This window comes from Tasmannia lanceolata, unplaced genomic scaffold (assembly GCF_043159265.1).
Source record: "Tasmannia lanceolata isolate RefF3 unplaced genomic scaffold, GAP_Taslan_0.1 ptg000008l, whole genome shotgun sequence".
NCBI classification, from domain to species: domain Eukaryota; kingdom Viridiplantae; phylum Streptophyta; class Magnoliopsida; order Canellales; family Winteraceae; genus Tasmannia; species Tasmannia lanceolata.
This window is the reverse complement of record NW_027518685.1, coordinates 47482212-47498902: the sequence shown is the minus strand read 5'-3', so window position 1 is coordinate 47498902 and position 16691 is coordinate 47482212.

Sequence of the window (16691 nt, the reverse complement as noted above, 5' to 3'; positions counted from 1 at the left end):
TGCTATACACAGGGAATTCACATGTCAATCCATGCTAGCACACACCATTGATGGCCTATGCTTGAAGATGAACCAAACAAAGGACAAAGGAGCTAGAGCATATTTGGACAAACCATACCTTGGAGGATAAACTAAGGAGAAGTTCCACACAATCATCTCAAAGCATTAAACAAACAAAGAAAGATCAATGAAGGCCAAAGCTTGTGGATCAACAACTTGCAAAGGAGCTTGAACCAAATGGTGGCATCATCCTTTGAAGGTGTCAAGCAAAGAAGCTCAACCTTGAAGATCCCAAAGCAAGCCAAGCACACCATTGAAGATCAAATGAAGATTGGCTCAAGAGAACAAGAGAGTACTTAGAATGGTAGTATGTATCACCTTTCTCTCTTGTGTATTCTCTTGTCAAGGCACACTGTTTAAACCCCTAAAAATATGTTTTTCAAAGAGACTAACACACCCTTTAAGGACTTAAATGGATAAGTGAATGGCCATGGTGGTGTACCAACATGTTGGGACCCATATGGCATTCAACACAAGAATGAACAAAACAGAGTTCTGAAGCAACAACCTGGACCAGCAACTAAATCCTATCAAAACTTATTTAAAAAATTTTCAAATATTTTTGAAAATATTTTTAACAGATAGCTCTCATTTTTCTCATATCCGTAGAGTATAGGAACGTCAAAATCCGACGAGAAATGAGGGAGATATGAATTTTACAAGTTCGACACTATTTGCTGGAAATCAGTCTCGGAACTCCGAGAACATTCTCGGAGCTCCGAGAAATGGTCCAGATTCTAAAATTAAAAGCTCTGTTTGAATTCTCGGAACTCCGAGAATTTGCTCGGAACTCCGAGAAATGTTTTTCTTCAAAAAAATATAGCCGTTGGGGTGCAACGGCTAGTTGATTTTTTGACCCAGTTTTGACTGTTTTACCCCCCAAACGGTCACATGGAGTTGGGACTTTATATATACCCATTCAAGGGTCCAAAATACTAGATGAACATTGTCCAACTTCAACAAACCATAGAAAATCATTTGTGAACGATTTTTGGGTTAAATTCTCTCACCAACCAAACTCTTTGTGCCTTGATTTGAGAAAATCTTTTGAGATTGGTTTAGGCTTAAACTTGTTTATTCTTGAGAGCATCCTTGGAGCTTCAACTTGCATTGTAGCCTACATAGAGGCAAAGCTTTTATCTTCTTCTTTATTCGATCGGTGGCAAGGGCATCCGTTGTTTTTAATTCCCTTGGGTGAACTGCTTAGAACTCGGCGGAGAAGGAGAGTCATTGTAAAGGTGGAAGTGCATCCTTATTTAATTCCCTTGGAGTGTAAAAGCCTCGGCGCCGGGCGTCGTGGAGGTCTCAATAGTGGAAATCCTCAAGTGCGACCTTGAGAAGAGTGGAGTAGGCCGTGTGTCGAACCACTATAAATCTTTGTGTCACTTGTGTGATTGGTATTTGTCTCACTCCCTCTCACTCTCTTATTTGATTATTTGTGCTTAGAATTGAGTGAGTAGTTAGCATTGATAATCAACCTAAATATCTTAACCTTGCTAACTAGGCTATTAAAATTACCTAATTAAGTTTGCTAATCAACAAGGGTTTTGAACTTATATTAATTTATAATATTGTTTAAGTTCAACTATTTCAAACTTAATTAAACAAGGGATAAGTCTTGGAAGAAATCTTACGAAAAGTTTTTAAAAGGTAAATATTTTATAAACATCCTATTCACCCCCCCTCTAGGTTGCCAAACCAAGTCACTACTTGGATTTCAATTGGTATCAGAGCTTGGGCTCTTGATTAAGACCCTAACCGGTTAAGAGTTAAAAGATCAAACTTTTTGGCAACTTAAAAGATGGGATCTAGACTACCTATTTTGGATTGTTCCGATTATGGATCATGGTTGATCCATATGAAGACATACTTAAAAGGTCTAGATAAAGATATGATAAAGATAATTGAAAATGGTTTTGATTTAAATGTTAAATCTAAAAGATCAAATGATTACGATAAAAAATTATCTTTACTAAATACAAAAGCCCTAATTACAATATGTTGTGCATTACCACCTAACATTTATGAAAAAGTATCCTCTTGTAAAAATGCTAAAAATGTTTTGGACTCTATTGAAAATCTTCAAAATCAAAACATGTGCTTAATGGGATTATCTAATGAAGACCCCTTGGATAATGCCGAATTCACATTTGAAGAACTTGTTGAAAATGTCCAAGAATTACATAAGAAACTTGAGGATCAACTAGCTAAGAATTCAAACTTGAAAAACAATTTAGCTAGTATTCACAAGGAGTTTAGGTCACTAGAAATAGATCATGCACATCTTAGTGAAGAAAATAAAATTTTTAAAAAAGATTTTATTGAACTAAGTGATACTATTGCTTCACTAAGAGAGGAAAATCTACTCCTTAAAGAAGAAGAAGAGAAAATTAAAATGCTTTCATCTCTTGAATTAATAAATTTTAAAATGGAAATGAATGACTTAAAAATCAAGAATGAAACATTAATGTTGGAAAATCATTATTTACAAGAAAGTGCAAAACATAGTTTTCATCATAGTCATTCTTGTAAATCATCTTGTTCATCCCGTCCATCTACCTACTCATATATGTCTTGTGATTTTTGTGGTAGATTTGGACATTACAAATCTAAATGTATGTTTAGATTTGTAAAAAGTAGTAAGTTTGTTTGGGTTAAAAATGACTTATCACCTAGGACAAACTTGCTTGGAACCAAGATGGTTTGAGTTTCAAAACCCTTAACATGATCTATATTGTGTTTATTTTAGATTAGGGGATGTGCTTTAATTGAATATCATTTGAAAATATATTTGTTGATACAATGTACTTGTTCTTGTTTAATTTTTTTTGTATCAATACATGTTGTGCCTAAAATTGAAAATCCTTTCAAAACATATGTATATAGATATCATATGCTCATATTTGCTTAACATATATCTATATATATCACCTTAAAATTCAAAGTCTATATGATTAAATGTAAATAATTTGAGACTTTGATATGATGAGCCTAATTGAATATCATTTTGAGTTTCCTAGTTTAAGTGCCCACATATACTTAAAAATCATCATGCACTTAAAATATGTCATTCATCCACATGACAACCACAATAGAGCATTCAATGTGAAAATCATAAATTGATCTTTATAGAATATACAACAACATCTCTTGCCCATGTGTTCAAATTAAAAGCTTCAAGTACATCTTTAAAATTTGAACCCGTTTTGGTAGTTGCTATGAGTTAGGCTAATTGATCACATCATTCTAGAAAAACCAAAAGAAAAGAAACCTATAGGTTTTAAGGCTTGAACTTAAATGAAATTATTTGTGGCAATCAAATAGTATCTGAGCAAAAATTGAGAAAATGCCAAAGTACTATTCTTTGAACTTTATTTTGGACAAACATGGCACTTGCTAGACAATTGAGTATTTAATTGTTTTAATATATCATTTCTAGCAAAACTGAGGTATTAGATGCTATGTCTAAGAATTCACTTCAAATCCTTTCTTAGACAACTTTTTGTGCCCTAGGTGAACGAACATGCACCTAGTTGTCCTATCAAAATCCATTCTATTACATGCTTAATGATTTTCATCAAATCTAATAAGAATCATAGATGGGTTAAAAATTAGTGTATTTCCAAAGAGCTTTAATTGGATAATCTCATGACTAAGATGAACCTTAATATGTACAGATATGTTATATGTATTTTGTTCAAGTAGTCATGAAAGTTCATAAATGGAATACATGTGTCCAAGGTAGTTTGCATCATTTGATACATATATATTATAAAATCCTTAGATCTTTCCCTAAGTTCATAAAATGATATATATTATATAGGAAAGTTAAATCATGAATCTAGATTCAATGTATGACTTGAAATGAAAATATCATAGAAATCTAGAATCATATTTGGGCATTTACTCACTTGAGTAAAATTAAAATTCACTAAGGTGGTTGTATACATTAGATTGTGATGGGAACATGTGCCTCCCACACATTTTTTGGTTTTCAATAAGGCTTATGCACCTTGTGCCTAATGCCTTGTCATTTTACATGTGGTTGTGGATGTAGATGTAATGTTTGGACCATGCACATTATGTGTCATGTCCTTTGTGTCCAAACATGGTAGATTATCCATGGAAACCTTGATGATCATATCTTTCTCATAAGGTATACTCTCACCTTCATGAATCATGGATGTCTCTCTAAGACATGGTACTTTATCGACCATGCTCACTATGTCTTGGTCCTATAGAATTGAACTAAAATTGGTTTATACATATTCTATAGTTATCACCCCTTGTTTGATAATATCTACACATATGAGATGTTAAACCTTAATCTTAAAAGTCACTCAATTGGTGCCCTTAGCCTTCTTAGATTCTAAGAGGGAGATGGTACATTCACATTAATTAAAATATCTAACAAATTGGCCTTGTGCCAACATCTCAAACATGAATAGGTATACATTTATATGTGATCTCCCTAGCTAGTTATGTATATTACATACTTAGGGAAGTAAAGCTTGAATTTAAAATATTATATCACATTTTGGAGGAGCATGAGCCAAAGATTGAAAATCTTTTGTGCTATGCTTGTTTATCATGATGAGCTAGACTATGGCTATCATTTTATCATGATAAATTGACACTTGGAGAGTAAGTGTCATTGTAGCCCAAGGGTTGAGTTTAACTTGGTATCTTTTGGAAAATATATCCAAAAACCTTTGGAGTCTATACAAGGACATCCCTTTGGATTCATGCATTGCATGATTCATTTTCAAAGGGGGAGCTTAAAGGTAAATTTGTCCTTAGTTACTTATCATAGGATTTCTAATGTGGTTATCACCTCACCTATGATAAGTACACTCATTTGGAGCATGATTGCTCCACATGGGTTGTTCGGGCTTGTCTTGTGCTTTTATGTGTGTTTTAGAGTTAAAGACAAGAAGCCCATAGCCTAGGTCTTAGTGACATATTCTTCTAGGCTTTTTGACTTATCTTGGATGATCTAATATGATCTCATCTATTCCGAGAATAAGTTTTGATGGCCAAGTATTCCATTGTCATATCTTTGGCCTATTATGTCAAGTCATGCCTTAAATCTTAAGTCTATCTAAGGCCAATGACAAATACTAAGGGGGCTTATCTTGCTAAACTATACACTTGCTTGTTTTCTTTCATGATAAGTAAAATATAAGCTTTAACTTGCTAATCTATTATTATATTATGGGTCATAGGGTAGATTAATATTGGATTTATACATATACTATAATATACCCTAAAAATTTATGCTAAAATTGAAATATCTCTTTATTTTGCCAATATAGGCTTGATTTGTTTTGTGATTATTCATTTCCTATGTTGATTGTCTCTTATCATGCCATATATACTTTGGATTATACTTTGATTTTAATTGGTAACTCATGATGAGAAGTTAGGGGGAGCATCATATTCTCATTGAATATCTTTGATGCTTTATGTAATTGTGCTTACATGCTTAATCATTCATTTTTGCTAATGCCAAAAGGGGGAGAATTTGTATAATTGATTAGGTCCATTACCATATGCATTCTTGTAATATAACTTGTTAAATATAACTCATGCATATGTTGAGGGGGAGTAGTAATGATTAAATTGTCTATCTAATCCTCATAAGAGGTTCCTCCCACCTATCTAATCAATTTGGTTTGTCATCATAAAAAAGGGGGAGATTGTAAGCCCAAAGGTTCCCCATGGGTTTATTCAATCACCTTGTTTTGATGATTAACAAACACAAATTGATTAGTTGTTTATGGACTAATCATTTGCCTTGAGTGTTGTGCTATACACAGGGAATTCACATGTCAATCCATGCTAGCACACACCATTGATGGCCTATGCTTGAAGATGAACCAAACAAAGGACAAATGAGCTAGAGCATATTTGGACAAACCATACCTTGGAGGATCAACTAAGGAGAAGTTCCACACAATCATCTCAAAGCATTGAACAAACAAAGAAAGATCAATGAAGGCCAAAGCTTGTGGATCAACAACTTGCAAAGGAGCTTGAACCAAATTGTGGCATCATCCTTTGAAGGTGTCAAGCAAAGAAGCTCAACCTTGAAGATCCCAAAGCAAGCCAAGCACACCATTGAAGATCAAATGAAGATTGGCTCAAGAGAACAAGAGAATACTTAGAATGGTAGTATGTATCACCTTTCTCTCTTGTGTATTCTCTTGTCAAGGCACATTGTTTAAACCCCTAAAAATATGTTTTTCAAATAGACTAACACACCCTTTAAGGACTTAAATGGATAAGTGAATGGCCATGGTGGTGTACCAACATGTTGGGACCCATATGGCATTCAACACAAGAATGAACAAAACAGAGTTCCGAAGCAACAACCTAGACCAGCAACTAAATCCTATCAAAAATTATTTAAAACATTTTCAAATATTTTTGAAAATATTTTTAACAGATAGCTCTCATTTTTCTCATATCCGTAGAGTATAGGAACGTCAAAATCCGTCGAGAAATGAGGGAGATATGAATTTTACAGGTTCGACACTATTTGCTGGAAACCAGTCTCGGAACTCCGAGAATTATTCTCGGAGCTCCGAGCTCGGAACTCCGAGAACATTCTCGGAGCTCCGAGAAATGGTCCAGATTCTAAAATTAAAAGCTCTGTTTGAATTCTCGGAACTCCGAGAATTTGCTCGGAACTCCGAGAAATTTCTCGGAACTCCGAGAAATGTTTTTCTTCAAAAAAATATAGCCGTTGGGGTGCAACGGCTAGTTGATTTTTTGACCCAGTTTTGACTGTTTTACCCCCAAACGGTCATATGGAGTTGGGACTTTACATATACCCATTCAAGGGTCCAAAACACTAGATGAACATTGTCCAACTTCAACAAACCATAGAAAATCATTTGTGAACGATTTTTGGGTTAAATTCTCTCACCAACCAAACTCTTTGTGCCTTGATTTGAGAAAATCTTTTGAGATTGGTTTAGGCTTAAACTTGTTTATTCTTGAGAGCATCCTTGGAGCTTCAACTTGCATTGTAGCCTACATAGAGGCAAAGCTTTTATCTTCTTCTTTATTCGATCGGTGGCAAGGGCATCATCCGTTGTTTTTAATTCCCTTGGGTGAACCGCTTAGAACTCGGCGGAGAAGGAGAGTCATTGTAAAGGTGGAAGGGCATCCTTATTTAATTCCCTTGGAGTGTAAAAGCCTCGGAGCCGGGCGTCGTGGAGGTCTCAATAGTGGAAATCCTCAAGTGCGACCTTGAGAATAGTGGAGTAGGCCGTGTGCCAAACCACTATATATCTTTGTGTCACTTGTGTGATTGGTATTTGTCTCACTCCCTCTCACTCTCTTATTTGATTATTTGTGCTTAGAATTGAGTGAGTAGTTAGCATTGATAATCAACCTAAATATCTTAACCTTGCTAACTAGGCTATTAAAATTACCTAATTAAGTTTGCTAATCAACAAGGGTTTTGAACTTATATTAATTTATAATATTGTTTAAGTTCAACTATTTCAAACTTAATTAAACAAGGGATAAGTCTTGGGAGAAATCTTAGGAAAAGTTTTTAAAAGGTAAAGATTTTATAAACATCCTATTCACCCCCCCTCTAGGTTTCCAAACTAAGTCACTACTTGGATTTCAATGGTATATATAAATACTATATAAATAAGCAGGTGAAAGGCACAAAGTATTTATTTGGCAATTTCTTTTACTTGATCCGCACTCCAAATGTTTAAGGCACTTCTGATATAACATATTCTAGCATCACTAAGGGATTTTGTAAAGATATCCGCTAATTGTTCTTCAGTGTTGATATATTTTAAGCAAATATCCCTTTTTTGTGAGTGATCTCTAATGAAGTGGTGCCTAATCTCAATATGTTTTGTTCTTGAGTGTTGTATGAGGTTCTTTGTTAAGCTTATAGCACTAGTATTGTCACATTGGATGAGAATGTTTTCCATTTTAATTGCATAGTCCATCAATGTGCTTTTCATCCATAGGACTTGTGCACAGCAAGCTCCAGCTGCCACATATTCTGCTTCTGTTGTGGAAAGAGCTACTGAATTTTGTTTTTTGCTAAACCATGAAACAAGTGATTTTTCCAAGAATTGACAAGTCCCACTAGTGCTTTTCCTATCCACTCTACATCCAGCAAAGTCTGCATTTGAATATCCAATGAGAGTGAAGGCAGAAGATCTTTCATACCATAGTCCCAGACTTTGGGTTCCTCTTAAGTACTTGAAGATCTTTTTTACTGCCGATAGGTGAGACTCCTTTGGATCCGATTGAAATCGAGCACAGAGACATTCAGTAAACATAATGTCTGGTCTGCTGGCTGTCAAATAGAGTAAGCTACCTATCATACCCCTATACATCTTTTGGTCCACAGATTTGCCAAATTCATCATTTTCTAGCTTAGCAGTAGTACTCATGGGAATTCTTGATGTCTTACTGCTATCCATCCCATACTTCTTTAATAACTCCTTTGTATATTTTTCTTGATTTATAAATATCCCATTTTTGTATTGTTTAATTTGGAGTCCCAAGAAGTAGGTTAACTCACTCATCATGCTCATTTCAAATTCATTTTTCATTAGAGTTGCAAATTCATCACACATTTTTTGATTAGTTGAGCCACAGATGGTATCATCCACATAGATCTTGATAAGGAGGATATCTTGATTTTCTCTTTTGATAAATAATGTTTTATCCACCTTTCCCTTCTCAAAACCTTTTTCAACTAAGAAAGTGCAAAGCCTCTCATACCAAGCTCTAGGAGCTTGCTTTAATCAATATAAAGCTTTATCAAGCCTGAAGACAAGATTTGGATGTTTGTAGTCCTCAAAACCTGGAGGTTGCTCAACATACACTTCCTCTTGGATATAGCCATTTAGGAAGGCACTTTTGACATCCATTTGATATAGTTTAAATCCTTTATGAGATGCATATGCCAAGAGTATCCTAATAACCTCCATACGGGCAACAGGAGCAAATGTCTCATCATAGTCTATTCCCTCCTCCTGATTGTACCCTTGGGCTACAAGCCTAGCTTTATTTCTCGTGATGATTCCATTTTCATCCAATTTGTTTCAATACACCCATCTCGTGCCAATGACTGGATGATCACTAGGTCTAGGTACTAGCCTCCATACCTTGTTTCTTTCGAATTGACTCAACTCTTCTTGCATAGCCATCAACCAATATTCATCATTTTCTGCTTCCTTGATGGTTTTAGGTTCTAATTCGGATAGGAACGCCAAATTGTTACTCACACTACGATAGTATGATCTAGTTACCGGCGATGTGGCATCACCTAAGATTTGGGATTCAGGATGATCTACCAATATTCTCCTATCCCTAGGCAATGAGTGATCATCTACATTTTCTGGTTCCTCACTAGGTAATGTATGACTTGTAGATGCATGAGGATGAGCACTTAACTTAGGTAAGAGATGTTCATTAGTATCATCCTCATCATGTGGCATTTCTTGAGGTGTTGGCTCTCTCTCATCAAATGTCACATGCATGGATTCTTTTACAACTAAGGTTCTTCTATTGAATACTCTATATGCTTTGCTATGTGAAGAATACCCTAAGAATATGCCATCATCCGACTTCTTATCAAATTTATGTAAATTATCTTTAATGTTTAAGATGAAGCATTTACAACCAAACACTCTAAAATAGCTTATATTTGGTTTCAAGTTTTTCGAAAGCTCATAAGGTGTTTTCTTAGAAATTGGCCTTAAATATACCCTATTTATGATATAGCAAGCGGTGCTAACCGCTTCCGCCCAAAAATATCTAGGAGATCATTTTCATGCAACATAGTTCTAGCCATTTTTTGAAGGGTTCGGTTCTTTCTTTCTACAACCCCATTTTGTTGAGGTGTCCTAGGTGCTGAAAAATTGTGTTTTATGCCATGTTCATTACAGTAAGTGTCAAAATGTATATTTTCAAATTCAGTTCCATGATCACTCCTAATGTAAGAGATGGCAATACCTTTTTCAATTTGTATTTGATTGCACAATTTAAGGAAGTTTTCATAAGTTTCATCTTTATGTGCTAGAAATATGACCCAAGTAAATCGTGAGTAGTCATCCACAACTACAAACACGTACCTCTTTCCACCTAGGCTACTTGTCTTCATTGGTCCAAAAAGATCCATATGAAGTAGTTTGAAGGGGTAGGAGGTTGAAATCATATTTTTAGGGGCAAATGAGCTTTTTAATTATTTTCCTAATTAACAAGTTCTACAAATGTGATCTTTGGTGTATTTGAACTTAGGCAATCCTCTAACAATTTCTTTTGAGGAGAGGGTCGAAATTAGATCCATTCCGGCATGAGCCAACCTCCTATGCCACAACCAGGAGTCTTCACTAATGGCATTAAGACAAGTCACATTTTGGAATCTAAGATCATCTAGTCCAATAGTGTAAATGTTATTGTCTCTAGAACCTATGAATTTTACTTTTCCATCTATCTTATTTTTAACAATGCATTTGTCGGGGTTGAAGACTACTTCAAACCCATTATCACATAATTGACTAATGCTAATAAGATTATAGGATAAGCCATCAACATAAAGCACATCATGTATGGGAGAGGTAGAGTTACCTATGGTGCCTTCTCCTTTGACCTTTCCTTTCTTATCATCAACAAAGGTAACGTCTCCACCATCCTTGAGTGATAGAGATGCAAATTGAGTGAGGTCTCCGGTCATATGTCTAGAGCATCCACTATCAAGGTACCATGTGTTCTTCTTGTTATGGCTTTTAAGGCATACCTACATATGAATAGGCAAGTGAGATCCTTTAGGTACCCAAATCTTCCTAATCTTGCTATGTTCATTTGTTTTTACTTTAAGGTTCAATTTGATTTTATCTTGTTTAGCATGCATGCAAGCAACTTTATAATGACCTTCTAAACCACAATAAAAGCAAGTTTTGGTACAATTAGAAGAAGTCTTTAAAAGTTTGTTTTTATAGTTGGATATTGTAGTATTCCATTTATGACCAAGTCCACTTTTATCATGTGGCATTCTTTGAATGTTAACAAGCCTATCCAATTTCAATGAACTATTTTCAAATTTTTCAAAAAGTTTCTTTAGTTCATCATATTCAAAAGATAGTTTACCATTTTCATGCTTTAGCTTGTTGTTTTCAATAAAAAGTTCTTGTCGATTTTCATTCAAAATCTTAATGGTAGCATTTAACTCATGAATTTCAACTTTATATTTTTCATTTTCATCATCTAAAAATTCATGGTCTTTCTTTAACCAACCAAACTCTTTTGTCATGTTAGCAAGAGAATTTTCAAGTGATGCATTTTTATCAAATTCAAACTCAAGTTCATCATGTGCATTTTGCAAGGAATCTAAAACTTCTTTTAAGACAATGACATCATTTAATGTGTTTACCTCTTTATTGTCGTTTGTTGAGGCCATGAAGCAAACGTTTCTTGCTATCAAGCAATCTTCACCATCATTTTGTTCGCCTTCGCTTTCAATTTCCTTATCCCATGTGGCGGTCATTCCTTTCTTGCCTTCTCTTCTCTTGAAGCGGTTGTTTGAAGAAGGCTCATTGTTGAGTGGACAATCCGGGCGAATGTGTCCAAGCTTCTTGCATCCATAGCATCGGGGTTGAGACGATCCATCACTGAGCTCTTCTTTCTTCTTGAATGGAGGATTGGTCCTTTTATTTTTCATGCCTCCCATGTTCCTTTGCAAGAATTTGATCCTTCTTGTTAGGAGGGCAACTTCATCTTCCATGTCTTCCTTTGTATCTTCATTGTCACCTATATTGCAAGCAAAAGCAACACCTTTTCCTTTTTCAATTTTGGTTTCAATTTCGCGTGCTTTTGTTTTGAAAATCATCTCATGGGTTATCAAGGACCCTATTAGTTCATCTAGGTTCAATGTATTCATGTCCTTGGCTTCGGTGATTGCGGAGGTTTTGGATTCCCATGACAAAGTTAGGGACCTAAGGATTTTGGTCACTAGATCTCTATTTGAAAATTGTTTTCCAAGTCCCCTTAGTCCATTTACAAGGTTAGTGAATCTAGTGTACATGTCGGCAATTGTTTCATCGGGTGTCATTTGAAAGAGTTCATATTGCCGAAATAGATGGTTCATTTTAGATTCTTTGACTTGGTTGGTTCCCTCATGGGTGACTTCTAAGGTGTCCCAAATTTCCTTAGCTGAATTCAAATTTGACACTCTATTGAATTCTCCGGGAGATAAAGCACAAATAAGGGAATTCATGGCTTTGGCATTATAATTTGAAGCTTGTTGTTCGGCTTCGGTCCAATCATTTAGATTTCTTGTGGGTAATCTATATTCATTATTAATGGCTCTCCACATTTGGTAATCTTAGGTTAAGAAGATTTTCATTTTAGTTTTCCAAAAACCATAGTTTGTTCCATCAAAATAGGGTGGCCTAGTGTTTGAGTAACCTTCATGGTGCTGAGGATGGTTTGCCATTTTTAGAATCTTTACTCTAGACCGGTTAGGGTTTTAAAAATTAGAGACGAGGCTTTGATACCAATTGAAATAGATAAGAGGGGGGGTGAATTGATTTTAACACTTAATTAGCCCTTTTGAAAATTAATTATAAACCCTAATTTGAATTTTCTTCTCTTGATTGAATTTTTGGTTAGTGCAAATAAGATTGAAAGACAAAGTGAAATGTTAAACCAAAAAGAATGAAAGTGCAAGATAATGGAAGAGACACACCGATGTATAGTTGTTCGGGCAAAGCCCTACTCCACTCTTCTTAAGATTGTCCTTAAGGATTTTCACTATGCGAGACCTCCACGATGCCCGGTTCCGAGGCAGTTACACTTCCAAGGGATATTAAATGAGGATGCCCTTACACCTTTACAATGACTCTCCTTCTTCGCCGAGTTCTAAACGATTGCTCTCTAGGGAATTAAGATAGGATGCCCTTACACCTTTACAAGAATTAGAAGAGAGATAGCTTGGCTTCTTTTTGAAAGCTTGATGCTCTTTGTCGTCCCTTGATTGCTCTTCAATGATGGTTGCAAGTGATAGCTCTAAATCCAAACTCAATAGATTTGCAAGTGCAAGGCAAGTTTGGAAAATCAAAATCTTAAGCTTGAAAGGGTTGCAAGTTTGCTTGAATGCTTAAGGGAGTTTTTCAAATGATCAAGAGAGAGGAAATAATCCTCTAGATGTTGTATAAATAGTCCCTCCTCAAAATATGACCGTTTGGGCTTAAGAAAATTAAAAACCAATTTTTAAATCAAATCCCAACAGCTCTTTTTTGAGCTGTCACGAGGTTCTCGGAGCTCCGAGAAATTCTCGGAGTTCCGAGAGAACGGCCAGAAGATGGAATTTTTTCTACTGGATCATTTCTCGGAGTTCCGAGAAAATGGCCAGAAGCTACTGGACCATTTCTCGGAGTTCCGAGCTCGGAGCTCCGAGAAAAATCTCGGAGTTCCGGGAAGCCTAAAAATCAACAGTTTTTATATTTTTATTGCTTGTTTGATTTTTGGCTTTTGGAACTCAACTCCTATGATAATTTTGGAATGTTTATGAGGGTCCCAACATGTTGGTCCACCACATAACCATTCACTAAACCTTTAAAGTTCTTTAAGTGTTTTTGAAAACTATTTTTAAAACACTTTGCCTTGACTTGAAAATCTAAAGAGAAGGGATGTACAATGATACCTATGCAACCTTCAATTTCTCTTTAGTCTTGGTCTTCAATTGATCTTCCATTTTGTGTATGCTTGCTTGAGAGATGATGTGAGCTTCACTTAGCTCCTTTGACTCTTGTTGGGTACATCTTCAAGCATGACCATGTAGTGTGTTGGTTTCATCAATGATCAATCCTATCTTGAACACAACACTTCAAGGTAAATTGATTAGTATTCAATAACACAATCAATTATGTTTAGAATCATCAAAACAAGATAGGAGAGTAGACCCTTGGGCTTACACATACACCAACTTCTCCTTCAAAGGGATCACACCATTTTCGCACGAAGCCTTGCGAGGGCACACTCCCTCTTACAATGTCTTCACCTTTGTTACCGGGCCGAAGAGGAGACCCTGAAATACAATGAAGAAATAAAATGAAAAACTCTCAATGCCTCTTGAATAGGCCGATTACAAACCTTGTATAGCTCACAAACACTCCAAGGAAAATAAAATGTAAAGCCTATGAAATACCTCTTGATAGAATGTAAAAATCTAAGTTCAAAGAGGTTTAACCTTTCATATAAAAGTTTAGGTTCAAGAAGATGGGATTTTAATCTTACAAAAGGTTGTTTAGAAGGGTTTAGACAGTGTATATATAGCCCACGAGGAAATATGACCGTTTGGGGGTAAAATAGTAAAATACACGGTTAAAAAAGTCAACTGCGGAAGCCCCAACGGCTCTATTTCCATGTCACGGCGGTCGACCAAGGCACGGCGGTCGCTTGCCCTTATCGGGCTCTCTATTTGAATTTCAAAATTCATACCGGCGATGTCGACCGGCCCTAGGGCGGTCGCTCGGTGAGGGCTACCTGTTTGAAATAAATTTTCGGCTTAAAACACTATCGCGGTCGACTAGAGCTATGGTGGTCGACCTCCAAGCCCAACCTGGATGTTTTCTGGATTTCCAGAAAACATATCCGCGATAGCCCGGCTTACCCCGGTCGACCGACCCAATAAATTTCGAGATGTCCTGGACTTCCAGGTAGCATCCCGCGGTTGCCTGGCATTGCCCAGTCGACAGATCGTGAGTAAAATTCCATTTTTAACTTTCAATTCCAGGGGCTTTGGGCTTAAGTTCTAGGTTTTCAAACACATTTTTGGGTGTGTGTATGTGTGGGACCCGATCCCGCGAGAGGGGTGGGGCGCGAGCCGCCACGCTCTCTTGGTCTCTCGTACCCACGCGAATGGCGTGTGCTTTTTATTATTGATTTTAATTACCCAACCAAGCAGGCAGCAACTAAGCCATAGGGTGCAAACAAACGTGCAACCCAGTACCCATAAGGGCAGGGGTAAGCCGCTGAGCCTAGCAAGGTGTGATTTAATTCATCTTTTCCGTGAACTTGGGATCACTAAGGCAATCTGAATTTCACGCAAAAGAGAGTGACAGAGTCGCCACCTAGATGAGGGATCTAGGACCCATAATTGACCAGAAATCTAGACTCGTTACCTGGTTACGAGAATGGAAGGTATGGGGAGTTACCACCACACACACCATTCCTGCCTGATAATCGGTCTTCAATTCCAAATATTAACTCTTTTGAATTTCTTTTAAATGGCTCATTTACCTCTATATTAATGTGCGAACTACATGACATGCGTCCTAAGATCTAATTTCAGTGTAATTCCTAAATGTGTATCTTGATTTTCTTAAATTGTTTGAATTCAATCTAAGTGAAAGTTCTCCTAAAATTCAAATTTCATGGAAAGTCCTAAGTGATTTAATTACTTTTAATTTAAGGATTAATGTACAAAACCCCATCACTTATGTGTTGAGCCGACTCGGGCTTGGTATGCCACTCAAGTATCCAAGTTGCCTACGTATCCCAGCCTCACTGGAATCAGAGTCGATCGTAGTTCGGTGCACCTGAACTAAGCTACTTATGCCTAACTCATCTAGGACACCGATCTAGACTGAATTTACTGTTTTAACAGTTTAAGAGAAATTATTTAGTTCAAGTTGAAGATTTTATTATCCTAGGACTTCATCTAAGATGCTATATGGTGGTCCTATCTAAGTGCAAGACATCCCTTTGACTAATGCAGGTGAACCTACATCCTAGGTAACTAGGCTTGTCCTATGGAAAAAGGGGTGACTAGTGTAACTAGATCTATTGGCACGGTTGCTATCCATAGCAAACGACCGTGATCAGGCTGGACTCCTAACTCTAGGACTCCCTAAAACCTAGGACACAACGAGACATAAGTGTTCCTAAGGGGCCTTAAAGGTTCCTACGATAGGAGACCGTAATCCAACGGCTCCTAAGACGCGGATCGAGTTAATTCGATTTGTTAAACTTAACGATTTTCGATTTTTGAGGATTTTTTATTCCTAAACATCTAATGAATATCAAAGGCTCTATGGTTCGCAAGTTTCAGCCTCGAATCGTAACCATGGAAGGGCAACGTGCTCTCAACACTTGTATAATTTAGCACGTAAATTATAGTATCTTATTGCCAGGCATATTTCTCAGGATTTCCGTAGACAGTGGACCTCGGAGCCAATATCATACTACAATTTACGCACTCCAATTATGCAGGATTAATCGCAATTAGTATATTAGTATACGATTACGGTGGCGATCTCGGCAGTTAGACTATCGCGGTATAGCGAATTTACAATGGAGATCTATGAACCCTAAGGTTTCTGTTTCAAACAAGTTAGGGATTAAATTCATGATGTAAAGTTAAGATTTGTTTGAGGTTTTTACTGACTTTTGTGTTGATTTGCTATTAAATTATGATTTATTAACATTAAGACCAGATTGCTAGGATTACACAGAAACTTTAAGAAATCAAACCCTAAATCAGCTGAAAATTTTTTAGTAACAAGATATGGATGATTATGGCTTACTGGAAATATTTTATGAATTATCATTAAGATTTGATATCAATTTTTGATTTTCCA